The sequence below is a fragment of the Pseudorasbora parva genome, chromosome 14 (assembly GCF_024679245.1).
Source record: "Pseudorasbora parva isolate DD20220531a chromosome 14, ASM2467924v1, whole genome shotgun sequence".
Classification (NCBI taxonomy): Eukaryota; Metazoa; Chordata; class Actinopteri; order Cypriniformes; family Gobionidae; genus Pseudorasbora; species Pseudorasbora parva.
In genome coordinates this window covers 46,393,808-46,421,249 of record NC_090185.1, presented here as the reverse complement: position 1 = coordinate 46,421,249, position 27,442 = coordinate 46,393,808, and the positions used below count along the sequence as shown (strand labels likewise).

At 36.1% G+C, this 27,442-nt stretch overlaps 1 long non-coding RNA gene across 1 annotated transcript; it reads right to left on the bottom strand.

Annotated features, from left to right (window-relative positions):
* Positions 1-21,781: 21,781 nt before the first annotated feature.
* On the bottom strand, positions 21,782-24,083 carry LOC137039662 (uncharacterized). Its single transcript, XR_010897748.1, has 5 exons — positions 23,939-24,083; positions 23,519-23,663; positions 23,252-23,304; positions 23,085-23,138; positions 21,782-22,309 (listed from the first exon to the last, which is right to left on the bottom strand). It is a non-coding gene; the product is annotated as an uncharacterized lncRNA (long non-coding RNA).
* Positions 24,084-27,442: the final 3,359 nt, after the last annotated feature.

The window sequence follows — 27,442 nt, the reverse complement described above, 5'->3', positions numbered from 1 at the left end:
AATCGGACTCACATAGACATCAAGAATCGGCGTATGAATCTCAGCCGTGGTGACACTCAAAACTCCCAGCATGCATTGCGGCACGAATAAATTATGCTGCTGATTAGCCTGGTTATTTTCTTTAATTCTTATTATTTGCGTTTATTTTTGCTGCTGTTGTTGTGTTGACTTTGAGTAGTGTTTTGTGATGTTCAGAGTTGATCTGTTCGTTTTTTTATTGATTGTCACCATTGTTGAGATTCATGTGCTGATTCTTCATCTCTATGTGAGTCTAAATGACAACAGAGAGCAAACTAATTTTTGAACTCATGACTTTATAAATTATAACTAATTCCTAATCAGTGGATAATAATTTCAGAAGGATCCCAGTTTAATAACGTAAAATAAGAGTTTATATGTGTTTTTAAAAGAATGGGCTTGTTTAGGGAAGAAACACTGGACAAGATTAACAAACTAAACATCCTATTACAATTATAGCAAAATATAGTCAATAACTTCTGGCCACATTTTTTTTCTTGGCTTTTTTGCTACAATATATGTGTTTAAGAAACACACAGTTATAGCAGACAAAGAAAGACTAATTACAAAGTCAAGGGCCAAGAGCCCAACTGAAGCAAACACTGATCACGATAATGGTGACCAAATATTTTCAATTAAACATCAACACCTAAAGATCTGATAATTCTCAACAAGAGCTTCTGTAGTCGTCTGACAGAAATAAAGTCAGTCTGGTTAGTAATGTGTGAAGCTGGTAATGCTGTTTGTGGAGTTGTTCAATCCTCTGCTGAGATCTTCAGAGATTTAATGTCTTCTTTTATCTTCAGTTGATTTCATCTAAAGCTGTGGCTGAAGTCAGTTGTAGTTCTTGTGTTTCTCTGTCCTTCAGTGATTCTTGTTAACAGGTGTTCTCAGTTATCACTTAATTGATCTCTTAATTATCTCATGAACTTCATCAATGCTTCAATTACTCTAACACTCTGTAGTGTGTACACTCTTCAGTGTTCATTTAAAACTGAAGATTTTGCTGTGGGGTTAAAAGGGTTAAAGGGGTTAGATGAAAAATCCCACAGAGGGAAGCGTAAATTAACAGTAAGAAACTGTAAATTCATTTACAGAAAAGTTCTGTAAAAAACGGCACTTTACTGGCAACCAGAGCTGCAAAAAACTACAAAAAAATGTTATTTTTACAGGAAAATGCTGGCAGCTGTGGTTACCAGAGAATTATGAAACTATGCGCACTATGAAATTCAAAATTAAGTCTGTGGTTAGAGGAGGCACAGTTTTTTTTTCATTTTTATTAAAAATAAATAGAAAACCAGTAAGTATTACATTAAAATGTAAAGCATAAAATTTATGTATGTAAACTGCATATACATTTTCAATGCATTTGGGTTATTTTTTCATAGACAAATTAATAAACTAAAGATGATTAATATATGCCAGTTATACGTAAATGAAACAGTTAGGAATTATGTAAAAGTACTCAGAAAAACACCCATGTTAAATTAAGACTTCCTAGTGTTCATGTGTATGCTCACTACTGAGTTAAAGTACCATTGAAGCAGTGTTGAAGTTAATGAGATAATTTATTGATGATTGAACATTAATGATGAACACCTGATGATAATAAGCACAATCACTGAAGGAAAGAGAAACACGAGAACTACAGCTGACTTCAGCCACAGCTTTAGATGAAATCAACTGAAGATAAAAGAAGGCATTAAATCTCTGAAGATCCCATTAGAGGATTAAATAACTCCACAAACAACATTACCAGCTTCATGCATTACTAACCAAACTGATTTTATTGTTGTAATTTATGTTTTAATTAAAATAATAGTTTTATATGAAGTCACCATGATGGTGAGCAGTGTTTGCTTTAGTTGGGCTCTTGACCCTTGACTCTCCAACATTAGCTTTCTGGCAGCTTTAACTGTGTTTGTAAAGCACTTTTGTTATGGTATGGAAAGCCAAAAAACCATGGCCAGGTGATTTGGCTCTTTAATGATGATTATATTAATCATCATGTAGTGGCTGAATCACTAAACTCATTCAGATTCTAATGCTCTGGTTATAGAGGTAATGTGTTAATTGTGTAGCCTGCGTAATAAAAGCCATGTGGTTTACATTATAAACTCATGCATTGTTGTGGCAATCAAACAACTTGCAGGACCAAAAAAAGGTTTAATCTATGGCATTATTTAGACAAACACAGACATCATGAATCAGTGTTTGCATCTCTACAATGGTGACAACAAAAAAAAAACACAATTCAGATGCATAATTTATTCATGCCGCAATGCATGCTGGGACTCATTGGAGAGTTTTGATTGGTGGTACCCAGCATGCACTGCAGCATTAAGCTTTTCATTGATTGTCACCATTGTTGAGATGCATACACTGATTCTTGATATCTGTTTGTGTCTAATGTTTGCCATAGATTAAAACCTTTTGTGCACTATATTTTTTTAAATTCTGCATATTAGAATTGCCACGACAGCGCTCATGCTATAGAATCAACTGGCCACTATTATGATTAAACAAAATTAATAACACATAAACAGAGTCTTAGACTCTGAACAAGACCAGTGATCACTAGATGATGATTATATAATCATGAACAAAGAGACAAATCATCTGACCATGTGTTTTCTTGGCTTACCATGCTGTAACTAAAATGCTTTATAAACACAGTTAAAGCAGCCAGAAAACTAATGTAGGAGAGTCAAGGGTCAAGAGCCCAACTAAAGCAAACACTGCTCACCATCATGGTGACTTCAAATAAAACTATTATTTTCAATCAAACATCAACATCCACAGAAATAAAATCAGTCTGGTTGGTAATGTGTGAAGCTGGTAATGCTGTTTGTGGAGTTATTTAATCCTCTGCTGAGATCTTCAGAGATTTAATGTCTTCTTTTATCTTCAGTTGATTTCATCTACAGCTGTGGCTGAAGTCAGTTGTAGTTCTTGTGTTTCTCTTTCCTTCAGTGATTGTGCTTATTATCATCAGGTGTTCATCATTAATGCTCAATCATCTCTTAATTATCTCATTAACTTCAACACTGCTTCAATGGTACTTTAACTCATTAGTGAGCACACACATGAACACTAGGAAGTGTTCATTTAACGTTTCATTTATAAATGATTTACAAATAAGATTTTTATTACTGATTCTTAGATAGTGATTCTTAGTAAGTTGATTAATTTGTTTGTTAAAATTACATAATCCAAATGCATGGAACATTTATATGCAATACAAATACATGTTTAGACATTTTTTAAATGCATAAACGTGTAAAGTGACTTACATTTTTAAGATTAACAAAAATTGTCAACAATATTTGCATGTCAAATTAACAAACTAGTTTTTACAGTATTTTCTCAAAAAACGTACAGGTTTTTAATACCAATATTTGTAGTTTTATCAAATAAAATTTTATTATAATCACATGTTGTAAATATAACAAAATATTCTGTTTAATAGTTTACAAAATGTCACTGTGATTCAAACAAAAAATATATATGCTTTTGGGTTTTCTATAATTTTCTTTTGGGATTTTACATTGTTTTTCTGTAAATTTCACGGGCATAAGGTTAGATCTATTGCAGTTATTCACCGTATATAGTAAGGAAACTTTGTGTTAACCAAATAACAGTTTTTAACTGTAGCATTTTTACAACCTTTGACCGTTAAAATCACGATCATTTTTTACAGTGTACTGTGAAACGTAACAGTCTAATTTACCAGATGATTTAAGATATTTTCACTGAAATATTAGTGCAAGTTAAAAAAAAAAGTTGTGCAAAGTCAGTAACTGATAAGGAGAGTAAATATTAAAATGACCTGTGTTTGTGTTGTTGCAAAAGATGATATAGAAGAGATGTTTCAGTTGAATTCATTAGTTTTGTGGGTTACCGTTGTGCTGAAGAGTAGAGCCTGTGCTTCAGTCCAGGATGAGCAGAGAAACATTGATGATATGCTGCCTGATGCTTTATTTAACGGCAGTGACTGTGTTTGCTGATGCAGTTATGAGCCGTTTGTTGAGTAATTTATCACATGTGTGTGTGCTATTGCTCACAATGAACCACAAAAAGTGAAGTTAAAGTCATGTTTCTAAATTATTTCACTACTACACCTTACAAGTGTGAAAGGACTCAAATGAAGTTTTACGATACAAACACCTATAAATACTAGTTTTAAAATGAGAACTGTTTGAAGCAATCAGTTTTCCAAATGAAAAGTTACCTTTCATGGTATTATTACGCTAAAATACTGTAAAAAATGAGAGCTGTATATAAACAGTAGAGGGCTGTAAATTAACAGTATATTGCTGGCAACCACAGCTGCCAGTAGATTACCGTTATTTTACGACACAATTTTTTACAGTGTATTATCACCAGGTATAAGTAATTAACGGATGCACAGTTTTGTTTTATACATGATAGTTCTTCATAAGTATAAGAAATTATAAACATTGTTATTAACATGTGTTTTGTTTGTGTTTTTTTATTGTGAGAAAAAACATGTAATATACAACAAAGAAAACATATTAATACATATATACAGCAAAATAAAATAAAAAAAGAACAATGAAACAAAAAAAAATGCCAGAGTATATAAACCTTGATAAATTAATTTAAAAAAGTATATTCATTATAAATATAACAAGTCTTTCTTTCTTTTTTATTCACAATATTAATCAAACTGGTGCAATAGTCCTTAGTCTCCTGAAGAAAATGAAGAAAATGTGGCTTGGATCTTGACCATTTCTTTTTGTGTTCCCAAAATAATAAAAAGTTGTACAATAAAGGTGAAATTATTATTATTATTATTATTATTATTATTATTATTACATTCATTGGAATAACATACATATATCAAAATTATTTAATTTAAATATAACATTTGTTTTCCTTCTAATGAAATTTTCCACGTCCACCCAAAAAAATCTTTGTGTATATACAATAACAAAATAGATGAATAATATATAATTTTTCTATTGAACAATAGAATGTAATAATGTAATAAAAATTTAAATGTAACTTCTTTTACTTTATTATTTAAGCAGTATGCTTCACAAATACACCAAGCTTCATTCCAGTTTATATTTCTAAATACACTGTTCCACAATAAACTTTTATGAGTAGCTGTTTCACCTGTTATAATCAGAGGTGGGGAGTAACGAATTACATTTACTTCGTTACACTTACTCGAGTAAATTTTTTGGGTAACTTGTACTTTTAGAGTATATTTAAAACTGGGTACTTTTACTTTTACTCAAGTACATCTCTTGTGAAAAAACTGTACTTTTACTTCGTTACATTCGGTGGCGTTCCTCCGCTACTGTCAATGGTAATAATTAATTATATATTTTAAAACAAGTTAATATGACCTGTTCGCAAGTCTCGCGAAACGTTGGAGAGGCTGCTTCGCGAGAGCCGCATCACCTGCATAAAATTAGTGCGCGTTTAGTCAGATGATGGCCAAAGCAGAGGAAGATCACGAAGATGTGTGTGTGAGCTATGGTAGGCCGTTCCCTCTAGTTCACGTTTTCATTCCTAGATGTCAATAAGAATAGTTTCATAATGCAATAGGCTACTGTGTGCACCAAAACAAACTGACATCTCAGCATGCAGCTCCAACCTGAAAAAACATGTAGCTAGTGGGAAGTGTAACAATGTTGCTTATATTTGAACACTATTAATGGTAATTTGGTAACTATGGACACTTTTTTCTTATTGTAATACTATTTCACACACTGTCAGAGTGTTTCCAACAATAATAAACACTAGAGGCAGAAAAACAGCATTTTTTATCGTTTTGTTTAACCATAGTCCATGATTTGTAAACAAATACATTTTGAATGTTCGTCTTTTCTTACCCATTAAGCTTGCTTGATAGCTCAGCTGATACAGATTTGTATTTGCAATGTGAAAAACTTGGGAACGAACCCCGTGAGGAACGAGTCGTGATAAAAGAGATCAAAGACGAGTTCAAAACACAAGCTAAAATTACCTGGATCACGCACATGTGTTCCGAAAAAAAAAAAAAGCTTTTAGCGCCACCCAGTGGACATTTCACTTTAAAACTGCCGTGATATGTAAGTATTGGTACATATTTTGTGGTTTGCAAAACCATTGCCACAGCTACGTTTTTCCTATGACCAGGCTAAAAACGAAACAAATAAATAGCCTAATTCGACCTCTTGCATTTATACACACATCCAGACAGACAACAGTCTGAAGTGTATACATACAAATAAAAACAGGATTGTATTTTATTCCTACCTAAAGACCGCATATACTTATAAAAACATAAGAACAAAGCATGTTTTAAACAGAGCTCTGGTTACCCCAGCACACTATTAATTTACACTGTTTAACCATTAAACACACACACACACACACACACACACACACACACACACACACACACACACACACACACACACACACACACACACACACACACACACACACGAGTATATATATATGGAGGTCTGTGAAAGCTCTAGTCTGAAATTCAGGGTTTTCGCTTCTTATCAATCAGATCGAAAGTAACTAGTAACTAAATACTTGAGTAGTTTTTTCACCGAATACTTTTTTACTCTTACTCAAGTAACTATTACGATTGTAACTTTTACTTTTACTTGAGTAAATATTTCCGTAAGTACTTTTACTTTTACTTGAGTACATATTTTGGCTACTCTACCCACCTCTGGTTATAATATCCCTAATATGTTTATTAGTAGGCTTACAACTGTGTTTCAGAATATCAATGTCTCCTAAAAACATGCTGTCTTGAACATATACTGCCTCAGGACATTGTTATTAACCGCATTTCCTGTTTGCCGTAACGTCGTCGTCAGACTTGAAGAGACACCCCTCGCTGCAGCCTGTAGCACGATGACGTTGCTGGATCAGATCCAATACGTACTGGATGGTGGATCGTTATGACAATGTCATTCATACAGATCTCTGAGTTAATTTATAATGCGTATGCACTAGTCATAATGTATGATCATTATTGTATATAGATGATGTTCTAAACTGTGTAGTTGTAGAACTGATAAATAGTATTAAGTAATTTTTGATTAATAAATCATCTTTTCATAAATGTGATGCTTAAATTATCCTAGTTTCGCTGTGCATGCATGCAAAACAGTTAATTTTTTATATATTCTGATCATACTTGCTGTTGAGTGGAAGGAAAAATGAGTTAAGTAATTGTCTCTGTAATTTTAATCCTCAATGCAACACGATCTGTAAAGAACTTTAAAATACCAGTAGCCTACACATTCAAGGAAAAATGCAAAACGCGTGTCCTGATGGCGTGAGCATGTTATTAATCATTATTTTTGCACGAGCAGTTTGAGTATTTATCTATCCAGCAAACTCTCCTGTGCATTCAATGTCCCCAAAACTCTTCTGCGCATGCGTATATGACGTCATCGAATTGTGAATGAAACCACCGCGCATGCGCGTCCAGTACGCGTTGGATCTGATCCAGTACGTCATCGTGCTACAGGCTGCAGCGAGGACTTCTTGGACTTGAACGCCACTAACCAATGAGAAGAGTTGCGGGCGGGACGAGTCGTGCAGTCCCGCTCCAGGTGCAACCCCGCCTCAATCGACATCATACTTTGGCACTAACCAATGAGACGAGTTGTGGGCGGGGGCACAAACCACACGTGCAGCCCCGCCCCGACATGCAACCCCACCTCGATCTGCAGGCTGCAGCCAGGTGTACTTGGCAGTTTCAGGACCTCAGTTCTATGACCCAGGTGGTTTAGTTAGCCTACATAGTATCAAGATATTTAATCTCAGGAGTATATTTTATGTGATTTTTTAAATTCAAAATGCATCAGAGGTTAATTACAAAGTGTGTAATACCTGCTTTGATGCACAATTTAAAGTTTAAACAAATTCATTTACACAAAATATAACTGAAAAATGTATATCAATCTTTTAAAAAAAGTTGAGTTCCTTAAATCTTAATTCCTTGAATTATACTCTATATTGATTAACCTCCTTAAATTTAACTAATTAGTTCATTATCAGGTAAAATAAAGATGGAATCAGTATATGCAGTCACTAAATTACAGTCAGATATTTTAAAGGTTGTATAGAGGCAAGACAAGACTCAAGAATGATTGAAGAATATATATTTATGTCATTTTTGCAATAACAACAGCACCAAAAAGACCCCTTTTTTCTTCAGTTGCCTCACAGACGGAATGGATATATCCGATTTAACACTTGTGCACTGCTGGAGTTGTAGAGAGAGAAAGCCAAACTGAATATTAAAGGGGGGGGTGAAATGCTGTTTCATGCATACTGATCTTTTTACACTGTTAAAGACTTGGAATCCCATACTAAACATAGACAAAGTTTCAAAAGTTAAGGTGGACGTTTGATGGGAGTATTTCTTTGTCAAAAATACTACTTCCGGTTAGTCATAAGTTTCGGCAAGTTTTTTGAGATCATGCGTCCCCTTTGACGTTAATGGGGGCGGAATTTCCTTGTATGGGCCTTACGGACAATTCTACCGGAAGCGCGTGAGAGAGAGAGAGAGGGAGAGAGCGAAAGCAACAGGCTATGCCCATCAAAGCGCTGGCTCGTAGGCTGCTGCACAGGTGATGTGCACATAACAATGTCACCAAAAAAGTGCGTTTTTGGTTGCCAGACCAAGACAGTCCTGCACAGATTCCCCCAAAACCCCGCGTTAAGGCAACAGTGGATGTAATTTGCTTTTCCGGATCAGCAACTGAGTTGCGCGAATGTTTATATCTGTTCGCTGCATTTCGGTGCCGACTGTTTCATAAACAAGGCCCAGCTCGACGCCGGATTTTCCCGATCGCCTAATGCTGAAGGATGGAGCAGTCCCAACGATAAAGGTCCCAACGTTAGAACCGCAGGCGGTGAGTGAGACTGCTTCAAATGTCTGTGTTTTTGCCTATGCTCATCAAGTAGCCCAAACATGATCACGTATAGTTAATTGATCAATGGAGCATGCGATGTGTAGTGCGTGTACATTTGTTTAGCTGGCCACTATATGTGTAACTTTATGTTTGTGTATTGTAAAAGCACTCCAAACAACAATACACAAAGAGTGGGGAAATATGTTGAACTAAATAAGCACGCTTCTTCATTCAAATGCGCTACTATTCCGTGTCTTTCTATGTAAACACTTACTTAGCCTGCCGTGCAAAACCAGTCCGTTACTGTCTACACAAACCACGCGTAAACACACACACACACGTGCACAACTGGACTTCCCACATGTACACCTTCAAAGACAAAAATACGACGATATAATTCAAGTATAAATATGTAAATAACACAAGCTGCTCAGCATATTATATAGTTAGTGTATAACTTGTACCACATAGAGACGTCCTGCTCTAGTCGTTTTTGCTGCTGCTCCTGTTCAACTGCAGCCTCTGGGTCTGATTCCGGATCATAGATGTATGGCTGTATCTGATTAAGAGCCATATTTTTATTTTGAATAAAGTTTTTTTCCCGCTGTTAGGGATGACACAGCTTTACGACGCACTCGACTCAACACAATAGCAGCAGCGCACACATGTCATTATTTAGCTCCGCTCACACGATACGCCCCCACCCGCTCGGATTTTTTCGGAAAGACTCGGAACAGCGCATCTTTCTTATATAATTATAAAAAAAATAAAGACTTTTCGGAGATATGCAGGATGCAATGCTACTCTATAGGTACTCAAGATTGACATGACACTGACTGAAACTGAGTGTTTCACCCCCCCTTTAATGTTACTCATGTCTAATTCCAAACTCCAAATTTACAAGTATATAAGAGCTATATCCACCAATTGAGACCATGGTACTTTACAGTTGAAGCTGCATATAGCATAAGGCAACTACTTTAAACATTTCCTATATACCTTACTTAGCTAAATGGATGACAACTGACAGTCATTATACTAATCTGGTGAACATGGTAATTTTGATAAATGAGCCATGACACAAAATTAACTGTAGATAAATTGTAACTGAAAAATTATAAAACTATAAAATTATAAAACTATAAAATTATAAAGCTATAAAATTATAAAACTATAAAATTATAAAACTATAAAATTATAAAACTATAAAATTATAAAGCTATAAAATTATAAAAACCAGCAAGTGTTACAGAGATGAATACAAATATATATATTGTTATAATACCCTTCTATTTTGAAACACTCCATCAGAAGAAGACACCACCACTTTCTAATGAAAGGCATGTCCAGCTGAAAGATGCGTGACATTGACAGATACTATATTAGCATATACTTGGCAAAAAAACAAAAAACGGAAACAACAACAACAACAAAAAACACTGAGACTTTATCCCGCAGTCATTTCCACAGTGATGGCGTGGCAATCCCTAAAAGGAAAAAAAAGGTAACACATGTCAAAAGCCATTGCCATCTCGGTTACATTATGAAATTTACATGATATGCAGAATGGAATATAATAATATTTGTTTGGAGTAGCTAAATATGCATTTATTAATCACTGCAATATTATGCCCAGTCTTTTCAGTCTAGCTCCAAGGATAACAAAAAAAACATTTGTGCAAGATTCATACAGAAAAATTATTTAAAAAAAAATAAAGGATTATTTTAATAGTTTTAATCCTTCACAGCAAAAATATATCAGTACAAGAACGTAGCCAAAATATAAATGGCTGAACTTGTCAAATATTATGCATCATTTAGACAGACTAATATTGTAGTGAAACCAGGCAGTCAGCGCAGATGAAAGATATTTTATTCTTAACTATGGTAAAATAATGAGTATTCAGCAAGTTTGCCCTCTAATACAGTACGCTACAGGTAATCGTACACACCCTTACAACAACATGCTTTTGTCATCTTTTTAAGTTTAATAATGTGCTGGCTAGATGTAATATAGTCATTAAAAATCAAAAAGGATTTAATAAATCTCAGCCACACCACGATCAAGAACATCATAGTAGCCTAGTTAATGAAACTAGCACACAAATTCTTAATTTGTCTGAATTAATTATTAATTCATAGTTAGCAGCTCTCACTTTGGCTATTTTGTTTCGTTTAAAGGTTATAAAATAAAACTTGATTGAATATCGGTACTCACAGTCTGATAGGTGTCCATCGTCCATCTTAAATTAGTGTTTTGGTGATTCATTTCGGTAGGTGGTGCTGTCACAAAAAACTAGGGTCCTAGAACTGGGGTTTGTTTTTCCACTAATAGAAACACATTAGACACATTAGAGATCATTTAAACTCTGAGGTAGCCTAGAAATCTAGACCTAGTGGCAGCAGGGTCCAGGTATCGTTCGTTCATTTGTTTTTGCTTTCACAAATGAAAACGAAAAAACGAGAAAACAACTCCTTTGTTCGTTTTTTCGTTTTTTTAGAAAAAAGAAAAAACGACATTATGACTTGATTTTTGGTTTTCCCGTTCTTGCACAGAAATCGGATTGGCAGGAAATGGATTCGTGTTTTTCAAAATAAGAGTTTTACCAAAACTGTATTTGTTTGCCTGTAAAATTAATAGTCTATATGCATGCTATTTGTCACCCAATTATTTGGCTTCTTTGACTGAAAAAATCTATTGAAATAGCCTAAATGTAAAACATGTTCACTGAGCATTGAGTGTTGTCATCATACAAATGTAAATAATAGATGTTAATAATAAATAAATTTAAATAAATTTTAGATGTTTTTATTAACTTAAATTTCAATGAATAATATATATTTTTGTTATATTAATATAATATAATATTAAGTTAATGCTTCAGTTTATGTTTGCACTACAAACATCATGATGGAGTGGCACAATTTACACAAAAATAATTAATATGCTTTCAGGTTCCTAGAACAATTAATATGCAACATGCTTTTAGTCAAAGTTTGGTGGTAGGCTAATATTACATCGTCATTATAATACAATATAATGCATGATGTGCTCACTCGGTTGAGAGAAGATCCAAACTCTAATAATAAAGCCAAGAGAAAACTGTATTTTTAAAATCATCGTCATATCTATCTGTCCTCTAATAGCCAGACACGATGTATGGCTATTATGACCAAATAAAGGAATGTCGGTATCAATAAAATACATTTTTGGATTGACACAGGCTGTTTAGACATGGCATCTGGATTTACACAACAACTTATAATTGCATAAATTATGTTAAGAGATGAATGTTTAAAATGTAATGTAGAAATATGAAATAATTAGAAGGAAAAAAATGAAACATCGACTTTTTAACTATGAAACTAACACCGCCAGTAGGTGGCAGCAAATCTCTATCCTCGTGAGAGAGTTGAATCCTTTATTCAAACGAGTCTTTTAAAAATCATAATTCTTTTAATCTAGCAAACGACTCTGGGCTAATCTATAAAAATTAGCCTACTCAGTAACTTTATTGAACTGTTGTATAATGTCACATTTGCGATTGTGCAGATGTTCGGAGAAACACTCTTGCTGGTGTGATAGCCTAACTCACAGCCTCATAGGCTCGTGTTAGAACTATATAAAACGGGGACTCGTTAGGCCTAAAAAAAATTTTTCTTCTTTTCTTTCTTTCTTTTTTTCATGTAGCCAATGCCTATTCCTATTGTGATGACCGTGGAGAGAGCGCTCAAAACTATATCATTTAGTGAACAAATTTATAGAAATGATCATTCTCTGTAAAGCAATGAGACGTGAACATATGAGAATTTATCAAGATTTCTCTAAATGTGCGCTCTTTTGGACTAAAAGCCTAATTGAAGCGATTTAAAGTAGCCGATCGGATGGAGTTAATGCGGATCAGCGCGTGCTATTCTTTGCGAAATAAAGATACATATTCTGGTTGCGCCGTTTGATTATGGCCTCGAAGCTCAGTCGGAGGATATTTAGGACTGGGTATTTTTATTCTGTGCTCCCCTCCGTCTTTCAAACTAGCTTTCAAACTACTCCGTGATCGCGAAAAGACGCGTTCGGCGGAGCCGCGCACTCTAAGCGCTCAAAGGCTATAGCCAAATCACTATACTTTGGGCTGATTATAGGCTACCTCGCTCGCACATGGCCAGACAGTGGAAATACGTTTTATAATTCCTGGTTATCTGGCATAAATTAGCCTCATTGATCTTATACATCTTGAATTCGTTTGATATACCTACTAAAAACATCATTGCTGGATTATTTTGACTATAGGCTATTATAAAAGCAGATGAAACATATAGCCTATGGCTACTGTTTATCACATATTAGCCTACTTTGGGCCAAATTTACGTTTAGAAACCATTAAAAAAAATTATCCCTCGGGAGTCTGAGCTGTTTTGGGGCCCTTTAAAAGTTTTGCTCTGACATTTGTGCTTTTTTATTACAATGTATTCAGCACAAACTGTGCTACTATAACATGAGAACAATATGTAGCCTTGCTTGTATTTTTGAGAGAATAATGTTTGTGTATGGGTTTTAAAAAACAAACAAAAAAATGTTTTAAAATTAGGTCTCAAAACACACAATAGATATGCGGCCACAATACTTTAGTAGACTAATGGATGTGGTTGCCTATGTTTAATTAAAATCATAAGTTTAATTAATTTATACGCTACAAAACTAAGTAGGCTATAGAATAGGAAAATATGTGTATATGTCATTTTGACACGAATACATATTAATAAATGACATGTTCATGTTTGAAAGTCTGTAGGTTAACATAAATGCAGATATAGGCCTAATTGTAATAATAAAAAACAGAACAATACAGAACGAAATATTCTGTAGCCTATTTTGCCGTCAATACCATCTATATGTATGGTCAACTGCAGGCTACTGCCGACGTTCTCTTTGCTGTATCAATAGGCAATATATTTATATTTAACATGAAGTATATAGGGCTTCCCTGTACATCAATACCAGCAGCAGCAGCGCCGCGTCAGACACGCTTCTGGTGTGCAAAGACAGAGAAAACACCAGGCAGCCGCCCCGCGGATGAGACGCAACAGAAACGCCACACTCACACCACGCTTGCAGTGTGTCTCCGGCCAGAGACACACTGCAAGCGTGGCGTTTCTGTTGCGTGTCAGCCGCGGGGCGGCTGCGTTTTCTCTGTCTTTGCACACCAGAAGCGTGTCTGACGCGGCGCTGCTGCTGCTGGGAAGCCCTATACTTCATGTTAAATATAAATATATTGCCTATTGATACAGCAAAGACAACGTCGGCAGTAGCCTATTGACCATACATATATATGGCATTGACGGCAAAATAGGCTACAGAATATTTCGTTCTGTATTGACAGGTTTAATATTTCAAAATCGATAATTATGTTGTTTTTTATTATTACAAATAGGCCTATCTCTGCATTTATGTTAACCTAAAGACTTTCAAACATGAAAATGTCATTTATTAATATGTATTCGTGTCAAAATGGCATATAAACATCTTTTCCTATGCTGTTTTGCCTAGAAACGCTTCCAACACGCTCGCGTGTCGCGTGAAAAATAGGCGTAATTCTATTTGAAGCATGCACGTCCGAGCCGCGCGGCTGACGGAGGCAGTATGCAAGCGCTAACCCGTTAACATGGGAGCCGAAATAAAAACGGACACGCCACGCAGCCGAGACGCTCACGACACGCTTGCGGTGTCTCCGAACGCCGGCTCCGCCGGCCGAACGCGTCTTTTCGCGATCACGGAGTAGTTTGAAAGCTAGTTTGAAAGACGGAGGGGAGCACAGAATAAAAATGCCCGGTCCTAAATATCCTCCGACTGAGCTTCGAGGCCATAATCAAACGGCGCAACCAGAATATGTACAGTCTTGTTCAAAATAATAGCAGTACAATGTGACTAACCAGAATAATCAAGGTTTTTCGTATATTTTTTTATTGCTACGTGGCAAACAAGTTACCAGTAGGTTCAGTAGATTCTCAGAAAACAAATGAGACCCAGCATTCATGATATGCACGCTCTTAAGGCTGTGCAATTGGGCAATTAGTTGAAAGGGGTGTGTTCAAAAAAATAGCAGTGTCTACCTTTGACTGTACAAACTCAAAACTATTTTGTACAAACATTTTTTTTTTTCTGGGATTTAGCAATCCTGTGAATCACTAAACTAATATTTAGTTGTATGACCACAGTTTTTTAAAACAGCTTGACATCTGTGTGGCATGGAGTCAACCAACTTGTGGCACCTCTCAGCTGTTATTCCACTCCATGATTCTTTAACAACATTCCACAATTCATTCACATTTCTTGGTTTTGCTTCAGAAACAGCATTTTTGATATCACCCCACAAGTTCTCAATTGGATTAAGGTCTGGAGATTGGGCTGGCCACTCCATAACATTAATTTTGTTGGTTTGGAACCAAGACTTTGCCCGTTTACTAGTGTGTTTTGGGTCATTGTCTTGTTGAAACAACCGTTTCAAGGGCATGTCCTCTTCAGCATAGGGCAACATGACCTCTTCAAGTATTTTAACATATGCAAACTGATCCATGATCCCTGGTATGCGATAAATAGGCCCAACACCATAGTAGGAGAAACATGCCCATATCATGATGCTTGCACCTCCATGCTTCACTGTCTTCACTGTGTACTGTGGCTTGAATTCAGAGTTTGGGGGTCGTCTCACAAACTGCCTGTGGCCCTTGGACCCAAAAAGAACAATTTTACTCTCATCAGTCCACAAAATGTTCCTCCATTTCTCTTTAGGCCAGTTGATGTGTTCTTTGGCAAATTGTAACCTCTTCTGCACATGCCTTTTTTTTTAACAGAGGGACTTTGTGGGGGATTCTTGAAAATAGATTAGCTTCACACAGACGTCTTCTAACTGTCACAGTACTTACAGGTAACTCCAGACTGTCTTTGATCATCCTGGAGGTTATCATTGGCTGAGCCTTTGCCATTCTGGTTATTCTTCTATCCATTTTGATGGTTGTCTTCCGTTTTCTTCCACGTCTATCTGGTTTTGCTCTCCATTTTAAGGCATTGGAGATCATTTTAGCTGAACAGCCTATCATTTTTTGCACCTCTTTATAGGTTTTCCCCTCTCTAATCAACTTTTTAATCAAAGTACGCTGTTCTTCTGAACAATGTCTTGAACGACCCATTTTCCTCAGCTTTCAAATGCATGTTCAACAAGTGTTGGCTTCATCCTTAAATAGGGGCCACCTGATTCACACCTGTTTCTTCACAAAATTGATGACCTCAGTGATTGAATGCCACACTGCTATTTTTTTGAACACACCCCTTTCAACTAATTCAACTAATTGCCCAATTGCACAGCCTTAAGAGCGTGCATATCATGAATGCTGGGTCTCATTTGTTTTCTGAGAATCTATGAACCTACTGGTAACTTGTTTGCCACGTAGCAATAAAAAAAAATACGAAAAACCTTGATTATTCTGGTTAGTCACATTGTGCTGCTATTATTTTGAACAAGACTGTATCTTTATTTCGCAAAGAATAGCACGCGTTGATCCGCATTAACTCCATCCGATCGGCTACTTTAAATCGCTTCAATTAGGCTTTTAGTCCAAAAGAGCGCACATTTAGAGAAATCTTGATACATTGTCATGTTCACGTCTCATTGCTTTACAGAGAATGATCATTTCTATAAATTTGTTCACTAAATGATATAGTTTTGAGCGCTCTCTCCACGGTCATCACAATAGGAATAGGCATTGGCTACATGAAAAAAAGAAAGAAAGAAAAGAAAAAAGAAAAAAGAAAAAAAAAAAACCTTTTAGGCCTAACGAGTCCCCGTTTTATATAGTTCTAACACGAGCCTATGAGGCTGTGAGTTAGGCTATCACACCAGCAAGAGTGTTTCTCCGAACATCTGCACAATCGCAAATGTGACATTATACAACAGTTCAATAAAGTTACTGAGTAGGCTAATTTTTTTTTATAGATTAGCCCAGAGTCGTTTGCTAGATTAAAAGATTTAGGATTTTTGAAAGACTCATTTGAATAACGGATTCAACTCTCTCTTTAAGATAGAGATTTGCTGCCACCTACTGGCGGTGTTAGTTTTATAGTTAAAAAGTAGTCTCATTTCTACATTACATTTTAAACATTCATCTCTTAACATAATTTATGCAATTATAAGTTGTTGTGTAAATCCACATGCCATGTCTAAACAGCCTGTGTCAATCCAAAAATGTATTTTATTGATACCGACATTCCTTTATTTGGTCATAATAGCCATACATCGTGTCTGGCTATTAGAGGACAGATAGATATGACGATGATTTTAAAAATACAGTTTTCTCTTGGCTTTATTATTAGAGTTTGGATCTTCTCTCAACCGAGTGAGCACATCATGCATTATATTGTATTATAATGACGATGTAATATTAGCCTACCACCAAACTTTGACTAAAAGCATGTTGCATATTAATTGTTCTAGGAACCTGAAAGCATATTAATTATTTTTGTGTAAATTGTGCCACTCCTTCATGATGTTTGTAGTGCAAACATAAACTGAAGCATTAACTTAATATTATATTATATTAATATAACAAAAAAATATATTATTAAATAATATATTAATATAATAAAAAATAATATATTAATATTATTCATTGAAATTTAAGTTAATAAAAACATCTAAAACAAATAATACATGTATTATTTACATTTGTATGATGACAACACTCAATGCTCAGTGAACATGTTTTACATTTAGGCTATTTCAATAGATTTTTTCAGTCAAAGAAGCCAAATAATTGGGTGACAAATGGCATGCATATAGACTATTAATTTTACAGGCAAACAAATACAGTTTTGGTAAAACTCTTATTTTGAAAAACACGAATCCATTTCCTGCCAATCCGATTTCTGTGCAAGAACGGGAAAACCAAAAATCAAGTCATAATGTCGTTTTTTCGTTTTTCTAAAAAAACGAAAAAACGAACAAAGGAGTTGTTTTCTCGTTTTTTCGTTTTCATTTGTGAAAGCAAAAACAAATGAACGAACGATACCTGGACCCAGCAGATTTAATCTGCCCGAAAGTGTCGTCTAGGCACTCTCAATACCATTCGGAGCTGTGTTCCTCAAAATCTGGACTGCCCAATCACATCATGTATAGAGTCGGCGGGCGGGGCCATAATGACAACTGCCGAGTTGCGTTTGCGTGCTTCTATTTAACACAGAAACTGGCGAACGGCGGCGGTCTTTCGAATCAGCTTTGACCGCGACTCTGGAAGACTTGGAGTTAAGCTTTTCTCTAAGAAAAGAACAAAGAGCAGCACTGAAGTCATTCTTAAAAAGGGAAGATGTGTTCGGAGTTTAGCCGGCCGGGTAAATGGTGAGTTTCCAGTCCAAACATCTTGATGTGGGTCTGGCTTGTCAGGCTAACTCTGAGGCCCTCTGAGGTGTAATTGTATTTTAATTACAGGGGGGTGTTACAATTGGGAGTACAATTTCATGAAGGCATAAAATTAATCCTATTTGACCTTTTGCTCTCTAACTTTCTGAACGAGTTACAACTAAGTAATTAGACTTGTTGGAAACTGTAAATGAAAATCACAGTATGAGCATGAATTAATACAGATCTGTAAGAAAATTACAGCATGATCACGAATTAATAAAGATCTATAAGAAATTGACAGGATGATTATGAATTAATAAAGATCAATAAGAAAACGACAGTGTGATCACAAATTAATAAGACTATAAGAAGATGACAATATGATCACAAATTAATAAAGATCTATAAGAAAATGACAACATCATCATGAATTAATAGAGACCTTTAGGAGAAAGTCAGTACGATCACAAATTAATAAAACTATAAGAAGATGGCAGTAACACCACATATAAAGCAACATCTATAAGAATAAAGCAGTGGAATCAACAATCAATAAAAATCTGTAAAAAATTAACAAAATATGAGCCAAGCTTTGGTGTACTGTATTTAGATGCATTTAACCTTGCTCTGACCCCTGTGAAACTCCCTCTGGTTGTAGTTCTTTGCCGTGTCTGTTTCAACAATGGTAGGTGAATATGAATTTACCCATAATGCACTTCTTTTCCAGGTTTTCCTTAGTGTCATGTCATTTTAATAAAATAAAATAAAAGAGATTCATATTGTGTTATGTAATATTCTTGTATTCAAATTTCTATGAAATGTGTAACATCTTACTTAAAAAAAAAAAAAAAATGTGTTACCATAATCGTAATAGGCGTCTATTTTAGTTGGGTTTGCGCAGTGTTGCCATAGTGAGTCATATCAGTTTTAATCCAATGAGTGTTCAATGAGTAGTTTGGCAAAGTCAGTGACACCCAATAGCTACAGGTTATTTAGATAACCTTTGTGCAATATTGAATTGTGCATTTAAAAGACTATATGGTACATGCATTTTTCAGGTTGACTTCTAAATTTCTTTATTAAGTTTATATCGTGGCTCAAGATAGTATCTCATATGCATGGAATCTTGTTAATTAGCTCAAGTAATTGATTATCTGCTTTGGCTGTGTATATATATGTATATATATATAAACTAAACATGACGGTGTAGATGAGCAGGAATGAACAAAGATCTATAGCAAAGTGACAATACGGTTGTGAATTATTATAGATTTGTAAGACAATGACAATACGGTCATGAATTGATAAAGAGCCATAAGAAAATAATACAATAACATTTAACAGTTATTTCACATTATATACAATATTTCAGTTTTTTTGTAGGTTTAATAACAAATCCTTTTTTACACTTTTACACACACACGCACACACACACACATACACACACACACACACCACTAATAGAACTTTATACACAATAACGGTCTCGCTGAGGATCGTTGAGAGACGGAATTATGCACCTTTTCATCGCACACGCACACGCACCTTTCCTTTTTATATCCATCCATTAACCATGTACAACTTTCAAAACACGAAAACAAGAATACAGCCCTTTCTTCTCTCTGCCAAGAAGGCAGAAATCGTCACGTTGAGCCAACGCCGGCTCCTCTCAATGCGAAACGGTCCTGCCAGTCTGACCTCTCCAGTTCAAACGGGGCACAATGTCTGTAAAACAAACACATTAATCAATACTAATAAATAACAATGTGAAATTTGAAATAAAACTTGGGTGCTTCATATACGCCAAATATGGTTTCACTGCATAAAAATCAAATGTAAAAATCACATTGACTGTGCTATACTAGTGACACCTTGACACTGATGCCAGACCATAAGCCTCACCTTGTGTGAACAGGTTCACTTTATCTTCTTCTGGCACCCGAGCATGACCTGCAGCCTGAAGACGCTGATCCTGCAGCCACCGCTGGCCAGCAGCTCCTCAGAGAGCCCAGTCCGATAAGGAGCTGATGAATCCTGATCGCTCTCTTGATCATAGCTCTGGCAAGAGGAGAGTTATTCAGTGAAAACAAATATATAAACAAGCTGAAATCTCATAGCCTGACAAGCCAGACCCACATCAAGATGTTTGGTCTGGAAACTCACCATAGACAGGGCTCAATCCGAGGGGTGGGATAAACGGTTGTCTTTCAAACTCCCTCTGCACGCGATAGGATAGCGCTACACCAACCAGAGCAACGAAGGTGAAACAGAGCTCGCTGACAGATTAAACATTCGCCGTATCCGGTCGGCTAAACTCCGAACACATCTTTCCTTTTTAAGAATGACTTCAGTGCAGTTCTTTGTTCTTTTCTCAGAGAAAAGCTCCACTCCAAGTCTTCCAGAGTCGCGGTCAAAGCTGATTCGAAAGACTGCCGCCGTTCGCCAGTTTCTATTTACTAGAAGCACGCAAACGCAACTCGGCCGTCGTCATTATGGCCCCGGCCGCCGACTCTATACACGACGTGATTGGCCCGTCCAGATTGTGTGGAATACAGCTCAAAAGTAGCCTGGATGCCAGCCGAACTTAGCCCGAACTTAATTTTTAGGTCGGGCAATTCGGTCTGGCCTTGCTCCATAGAGGAGTGATTATCCCCAAACAGAAACTGTTCGGACCAATAAAATCATCAGGGCGGGCTTTAGACGATGACGGACAGATGATCAACAGTAACGTAATCATGCACGTCATCAAAGGGGCTTGGATTATATTTGTTTGAATCCTAAACAGAGAGCTTGTTTGTATCTGCATTCACCATCACAATTTCTCTCAGAAATGATGATCATGTTGGGTAAGTACTCTGTGTATCATTAAATTATTTTAAAACTCTTGGCAAAGATCGTGTATTCCAGCCTGATTTCAGCGCGCGTGCAGACAGGGTTCCCAAGTTTTTACAACAAAACGCGGCAACTACTAGGGGGTTCTCCGGTGAAAAAATGGCGTTTGGGGGAGACAGGTCTAACTGCAGAACCGCAGAACCCATATACGTCACTCACAACGCTCTGAGGACAACAGCGCCATGCCACAGTCTCATGCCGGAAGTGGGCGGAGCTGATTTATCTTCGCATACATTGCTCTATTTGGAGCGTTTCAAGCCCAAATTTTAAACGATGTTAATAATGTCAAGTATTTAATTAATAAGTTCTAATTGAAGATAGATAGAGAGATGATAGATAGGCTAGATAGATATACTCACTCATAGTTAAATCATATAAATATGTTTTAAAATAAACAATACTGGATATTAATACAACATAAAATAATTTACGTTAAAAATGTATTTATAAAAAAAATATTGTAACGTTTTTAAAGTAAAAAGTTGCTATTATTTTTTATTTATTTATATTATGTCTTAAATATTATACTAGATAAACTGAACACAAATCTTAACACACAAAAAATGAAAACAAAGATTGAGCATTTGAACATTTATTTTTATGACACAATATATTTGTTTTTTACTCAAGCATCTCAGAATAAACCTTTTTTTCATAGTACATAATATACATTACACAATTCTACACTGTTATGCATGATTCAGATTAATCAAACAAACCCCAAAACACACAGAAATTGTTTAATTTTATAAAATGTTCCTTAAAAACCCCTTAAGTAGCAAAGGCATCATATACTAGCTTGGGTTTGCTTTAGAAAATACACAATCAGACCAAGGGGAATAAATTGAGCTAAGTTGAAAGTAATTGCACAGCAGGTACATGACAAATTAAATCTAAAATAGATGTAACCTCTATAAACATTGACAACTGTCTCTTTGGCCAGTTGTCGGTCAACCATTCAGCCTGTGAAAGTTGAAGGGCTTTTTCCTAGTCTTCCACTTTCACATTTCAGAAATCAGGGCTCTTCCACTAAACTGTTGAAAACTTTTGGTTGTTCCACAGTCTTTAAACTGCAGTGCAGAGGTCTTCTGTGATCCGCGGCTCCTTCATGAGACAAGGGTACAAAAAAATAGGATGAAATGTTGGAAGTGTTTTAACAATACCGTGTGTTGAAGTCAGGATGTAGCATGTATAATAAAGTTGTGAAATTCAGTTTCTCATGTCTAAATTTCTGACATAAATGATACCCTGTCACAATCAAATTAATTAACCATTTTCAGTTCAAAAGGTATACAGAAATTAAAGGCAAGCACTTCATAGAGCTTCTCACACTGAGCTTATCGTCATTCTAAACACACTTTTAACCTCGGGTAAAGTAACATTTCACACTTTTATATTTACGTGCTTTGGACAGTCACTGAAACACTGTGCACTCTATATAAATAATAAAGTCAGCATTGAAGAGGAAAAACATCAAATGCAAACAGAAAACGCAATTGCAGCGAAGAAGAGACCATTTAAATTATTGTATAGTCTGAAATGTCCATTCAGGATAAACTTGTAATACAAGGACATGCAAAGCTTGAGCATTTATGAAAACATCTTGTGTGCAGTGCAGTGTCTATCAGTGACCCGATACTGCACATATGTTATCCCATGGTTTATTAAAGTACAGTGTGGAACGGCAGTGTGTGAATACCCAGGATTAATTGTTCATCTCAGGTAAATGATGATCAGTGTGAAACATGAAGCAAGATAACCCAGGATTCTGTATACCCGGAGTTTACTATTTCAAGTGTGAAAAACCCTAATGTTTTTTATCCTAATGAAGGGAAGCTTGTATTTAAAAAAAAAAAAACCTTTTCCTTCTTTTTCTTACCATTAACATGACGATCCTACTGTCAATAGAGCCATCCAACTGTTGTGGAACAGTCTAAAACAATTGAACATTATAGAATAGAAGAACATTCCTGGAAAATGTGACATATAACAACACACTATCTGTATAAGTAGCTTATGTCTTTATTAGAGCCTTTTAAAACTAACCTTGTTTTTGATCAGCTTCCATTATCCTGGGTGACATTCTGATTGTCAATTTACTGCAACAAAATCAAACAGATATATATAATGCTTGGTTGTGTACTTAATTTAATTTTAATGGGACACATTCAAACACATGAAATAGTGTTTGCATTTTGTTAGCTTAAGCACTATATACACTTGAAACTTTATAACCAACTAATTCAAAAGGGACAACAAATAAATACTATTTCTTGCTACTGTGTATAAACAAATAACTCAAAACCTTCATACCTCCATGGACAGCTGCTTTTTGAAGTGAATTTGAAGGTGTACTGTGCCATCTGGTCAGTTTAACACACTGGGCAGTAGAAACTGTTGCAGAATGTCTTGCATTGATGTACATGAAGTAAAGCTGATCCTCTCCAAATCGTAATGCCTCAATAAATTAGTGGGAAAAACACATAAAACACAGGTCAGTATCAGATAAAAGCAAATAAAAAATACGGCGCCAACAACAAAATAAAATCACAAACAATTATGTTACTTAAACCAAGACCATATCAACAGACGCGATAGACATCGTGAAGCAAAGCACATTAGAAAAAAATAGAGCCACGTTCTGTATAAAGTGTTAATACAACAACGATGAATCAAATACACAACACAAATAAACTTGATAGATTAAAACCACAACACAAAACAGCTGTTTACCGTGTCCTCTTCTTCCGCCGTGCCGATTGTTTAGTTTTCGTGAACTCCGCCCACTTCCGGCATGAGACTGTGGCATGGCGCTGTTGTCCTCAGAGCGTTGTGAGTGACGTATATGGGTTCTGCGGTTCTGCAGTTGGTTATTATTGGTTTGGGGGGTAAAATGTGTGTTATTGTGGCAAGGTTGCCTGCTAAAATTCGCACTCCAGGGTCTATATATCACATAATAGTCACTTCAACCCGCAGAAATAGAAAAGAACCCGCGGAAAAAACTTATCAGAATATGAGTCTGATACTGCTCCCATTGGGCTGTGATTATGGGGCGTGTTTCAAGCGAACCAGGAAAGACATCAATTGGATAGACCTACAACCAATCAGAGCAACCAAGCAACGCATTACGTTAGTTGTCAAATGTCAACAGAACCCAACTGCACTGTGTTGCCAAGTCTGCATTTTTTTCCACGTGTTGTTTTACGTGTCCGCGGGTTAAAGCAACTATTATGTGATATATAGACCGATGAATGCGACTTTTAGCAGGCAACCTTGCCAAAATAACACACATTTCACCCCCCAAACGCCATTTTTTTCACCCCCCCCCCCTAGTTTTTCTATACATGCATGCTAAAGAGTTAAAATGGTAATAAATTATGGTCATATTTGCTGTTGAGTGGAAGCAAAAATGAGTCAAGTAATTGTAATTTTAGTAATTGTAATTTTAATCCTCAAGCTACATTGCAACACAATCTGTAAACAACTTAAAATACCAGCAGCCTACACATTCAAGGGAAAATGCTAAACAGTTGTCCTCGCAGAGCAATATGTGTCCAGTGTGCTCACACATCTAATGCGACGGATCAATGGAGTTAACCAAGGTCACTTGGGAAAGCAGTGAGGATGTTAAGTGTCCAGTAAGCAGTCTTAACACATCCAGTTTAAAACAACCCCTTGCTCGGCAAAAGATTTTCTCCTTTGGCCGTAATCAAAGAGGAGCTCCTCGTCAGCTGGAATGTCCCCGGATGAAATTAAGGGAATTACATCTCTGTCATTTTGGACAAACAGCCTCGAACGGATGTTGGCACTCTTAGAGGAGTGTCTTTTCAGGTGCCCGTAGGTTATGGCGAGGGGGTGACACTGGCAACTTTCTTCACGAGCATCAATGCACATGCCCTTGCTCGCTTTGTTCCTGAAGAAGAACATGTAGCCAGGTCTCATGTCAGCGGTCGAGGCATGGATCTTCATGCCCTCTTTTTGACTGATCTGCCGTCCGTGGTAGTCACAGGCGACCTCCCCCTCTTTAAAGGACCTTTTGGTGAAGACGCCACGCCCTTTCCCTGGGACCTCCTGAACAAACGTGGTCCCTCGTTGCTGAAATGAAATAAATCATGTGGTCAAATGAATGTACATATGATGAGGTGAAACATGTTCAGTCCCAGGATACATGAATGATGATGTGAAACTTTACCTCTGATAGTACTTGCCAGAGCTTTCCTCGGATGCGGTCTCATTGGCAACTTCTTCTCCGCCGCTTTGAGGAACAGTTGCCAGTAAAGAGGACGCAGGCAGTGTGAGGGCAGGGAGGACCGGAGGTACGTTCCTTACCACCAAGCCCTTCTTTTGCATCTCCTCTAAAAACCTAATAAAATAAAGTGAATACACACACACACACACACATTTGAAGAAATATTGAGTATTGTACTTTGACAGGAAAAGAGAAAGCATAAATGTTGGCTTCACACCTGGCAAGAGGATCAGCAGCTCCCAAAATGTCCCGAATCTGCTGGTATTCCCAGAAGCGTCCCTTGTGGGATAATTCAGACAGCTCCTTCTTGGCTTCAATAACAGTAGCCTGAATCTCTGCCTCGGTGCGGTCACACAGGCAAGCCGTCCTGAGATGGCCAGGCAAAGTGCGCGGTGCCTTCTTGCAGTGAGGGCAGAGGAAGTACATTCTGCTGCTGTGGAATCTGTGTGAATACATTTTTGATCCAAAGCACAGCCAACAAATTATTATTGTGAAATATTATTTTTTTTTTCTTTCAAAAATATTTGCATTTATACTGCAAATAAAAATGAAAATATAATAAAACATACATTTACACTTTTGGTTCCTTGCAGATGTCACCTTTGGCTTGGCTTTCTCAGTTGGGACACTACATTTTTAACTAAATATTCACATAAACTGAATCACTAAACTAAATGAACTATATCAAATAAATTACTGATCTGCCCACAGTGTCGCGATATGGCAATTGAAACGAGCTGATGATGTCACACAGTTTTCTCTAGAGCAGCTGTAAAGGCGATTTTCCTGTTAACACTGTGAAGCTGCTTTGAAACAATCGACATTGTAAAAAGCGCTATTATTTATGATTAATCTATGATTTATGAAGGATCATGTGACTCTAAAGACTGGATTAGGGCTGAAAAGCAAACAATTCTCTTCTTACTAATTTTGTCTTGTTTCTAGTCTAAATATCTAAAAGTTCTTAAATCAAGATGCATGTACTAGGCAAGGAAAGATATTTGTCCTTGTTTTCTTAAAAATAAAATCAAAATAAAGTGAATATTTGCTTAAAACAAGCAACATGATCTTATGGCATTTTACTTGTGTAGTAAATGAATCTTGAATTTTTAGATATTTGGACTGGAAACCAGAAAAATACTAAATAAGAAGAGCATGTTCTGCAGTGCATGTACATTCATCCCTCAATCACAGGAATAAATTACATTTAAAATATATTCAAATAGAAAGAAATTATTTGTAAACATATTTACAATAATACTGTTTGTTCTCATTCTAATATGACTTGCTGCTCAACAAACATCTATGATTATTATCAGTGTTGAATGCAACTGTGTAAAACAAAATTATCTGCCAGTGGGGTGAGAAAAATCATCTTACTTCTGTTTGGGACAGAAACAAGATTTACTTTTCTCACCCCATTGGCAGATAATTGTTCTTGTTTTAAGCAAATAACTCACTTCACTTTGATTTTCTTTTCAAGAAAACAAGACAAAAAAAAAAATCTAATGTCATTTTACTTATCTTGTGAATGCATCTTGATTTAAGAACGATTAGATTTTTGGACTGGAACAAGAAAAAAAAATACTTTAGCATTACATTAGCATGTTTTTTTTTCTTTTTCTTTTTTTTCTTTCAATGTAATTACACACAGGGCTCGACTTTTGATTGACCTCTTCCTAAAATGACACAATACTTAAAGGGGGGGTGAAACACTCAGTTTCAGTCAGTGTCATGTCAATCTTGAGTACCTATAGAGTAGCATTGCATCCTGCATATCTCTGAAAAGTCTTTATTTTTTTATAATTATATAAGAAAGATGCGCTGTTCCGAGTCTTTCCGAAAAAAGCTGAGCGGGTGGGGGCGTATCGTGTGAGCGGAGCTAAATAATGACATGTGTGCGCTGCTGCTATTGTGTTGAGTCGAGTGCGTCGTAAAGCTGTGTCATCCCTAACAGCGGGAAAAAACTTTATTCAAAATAAAAATAT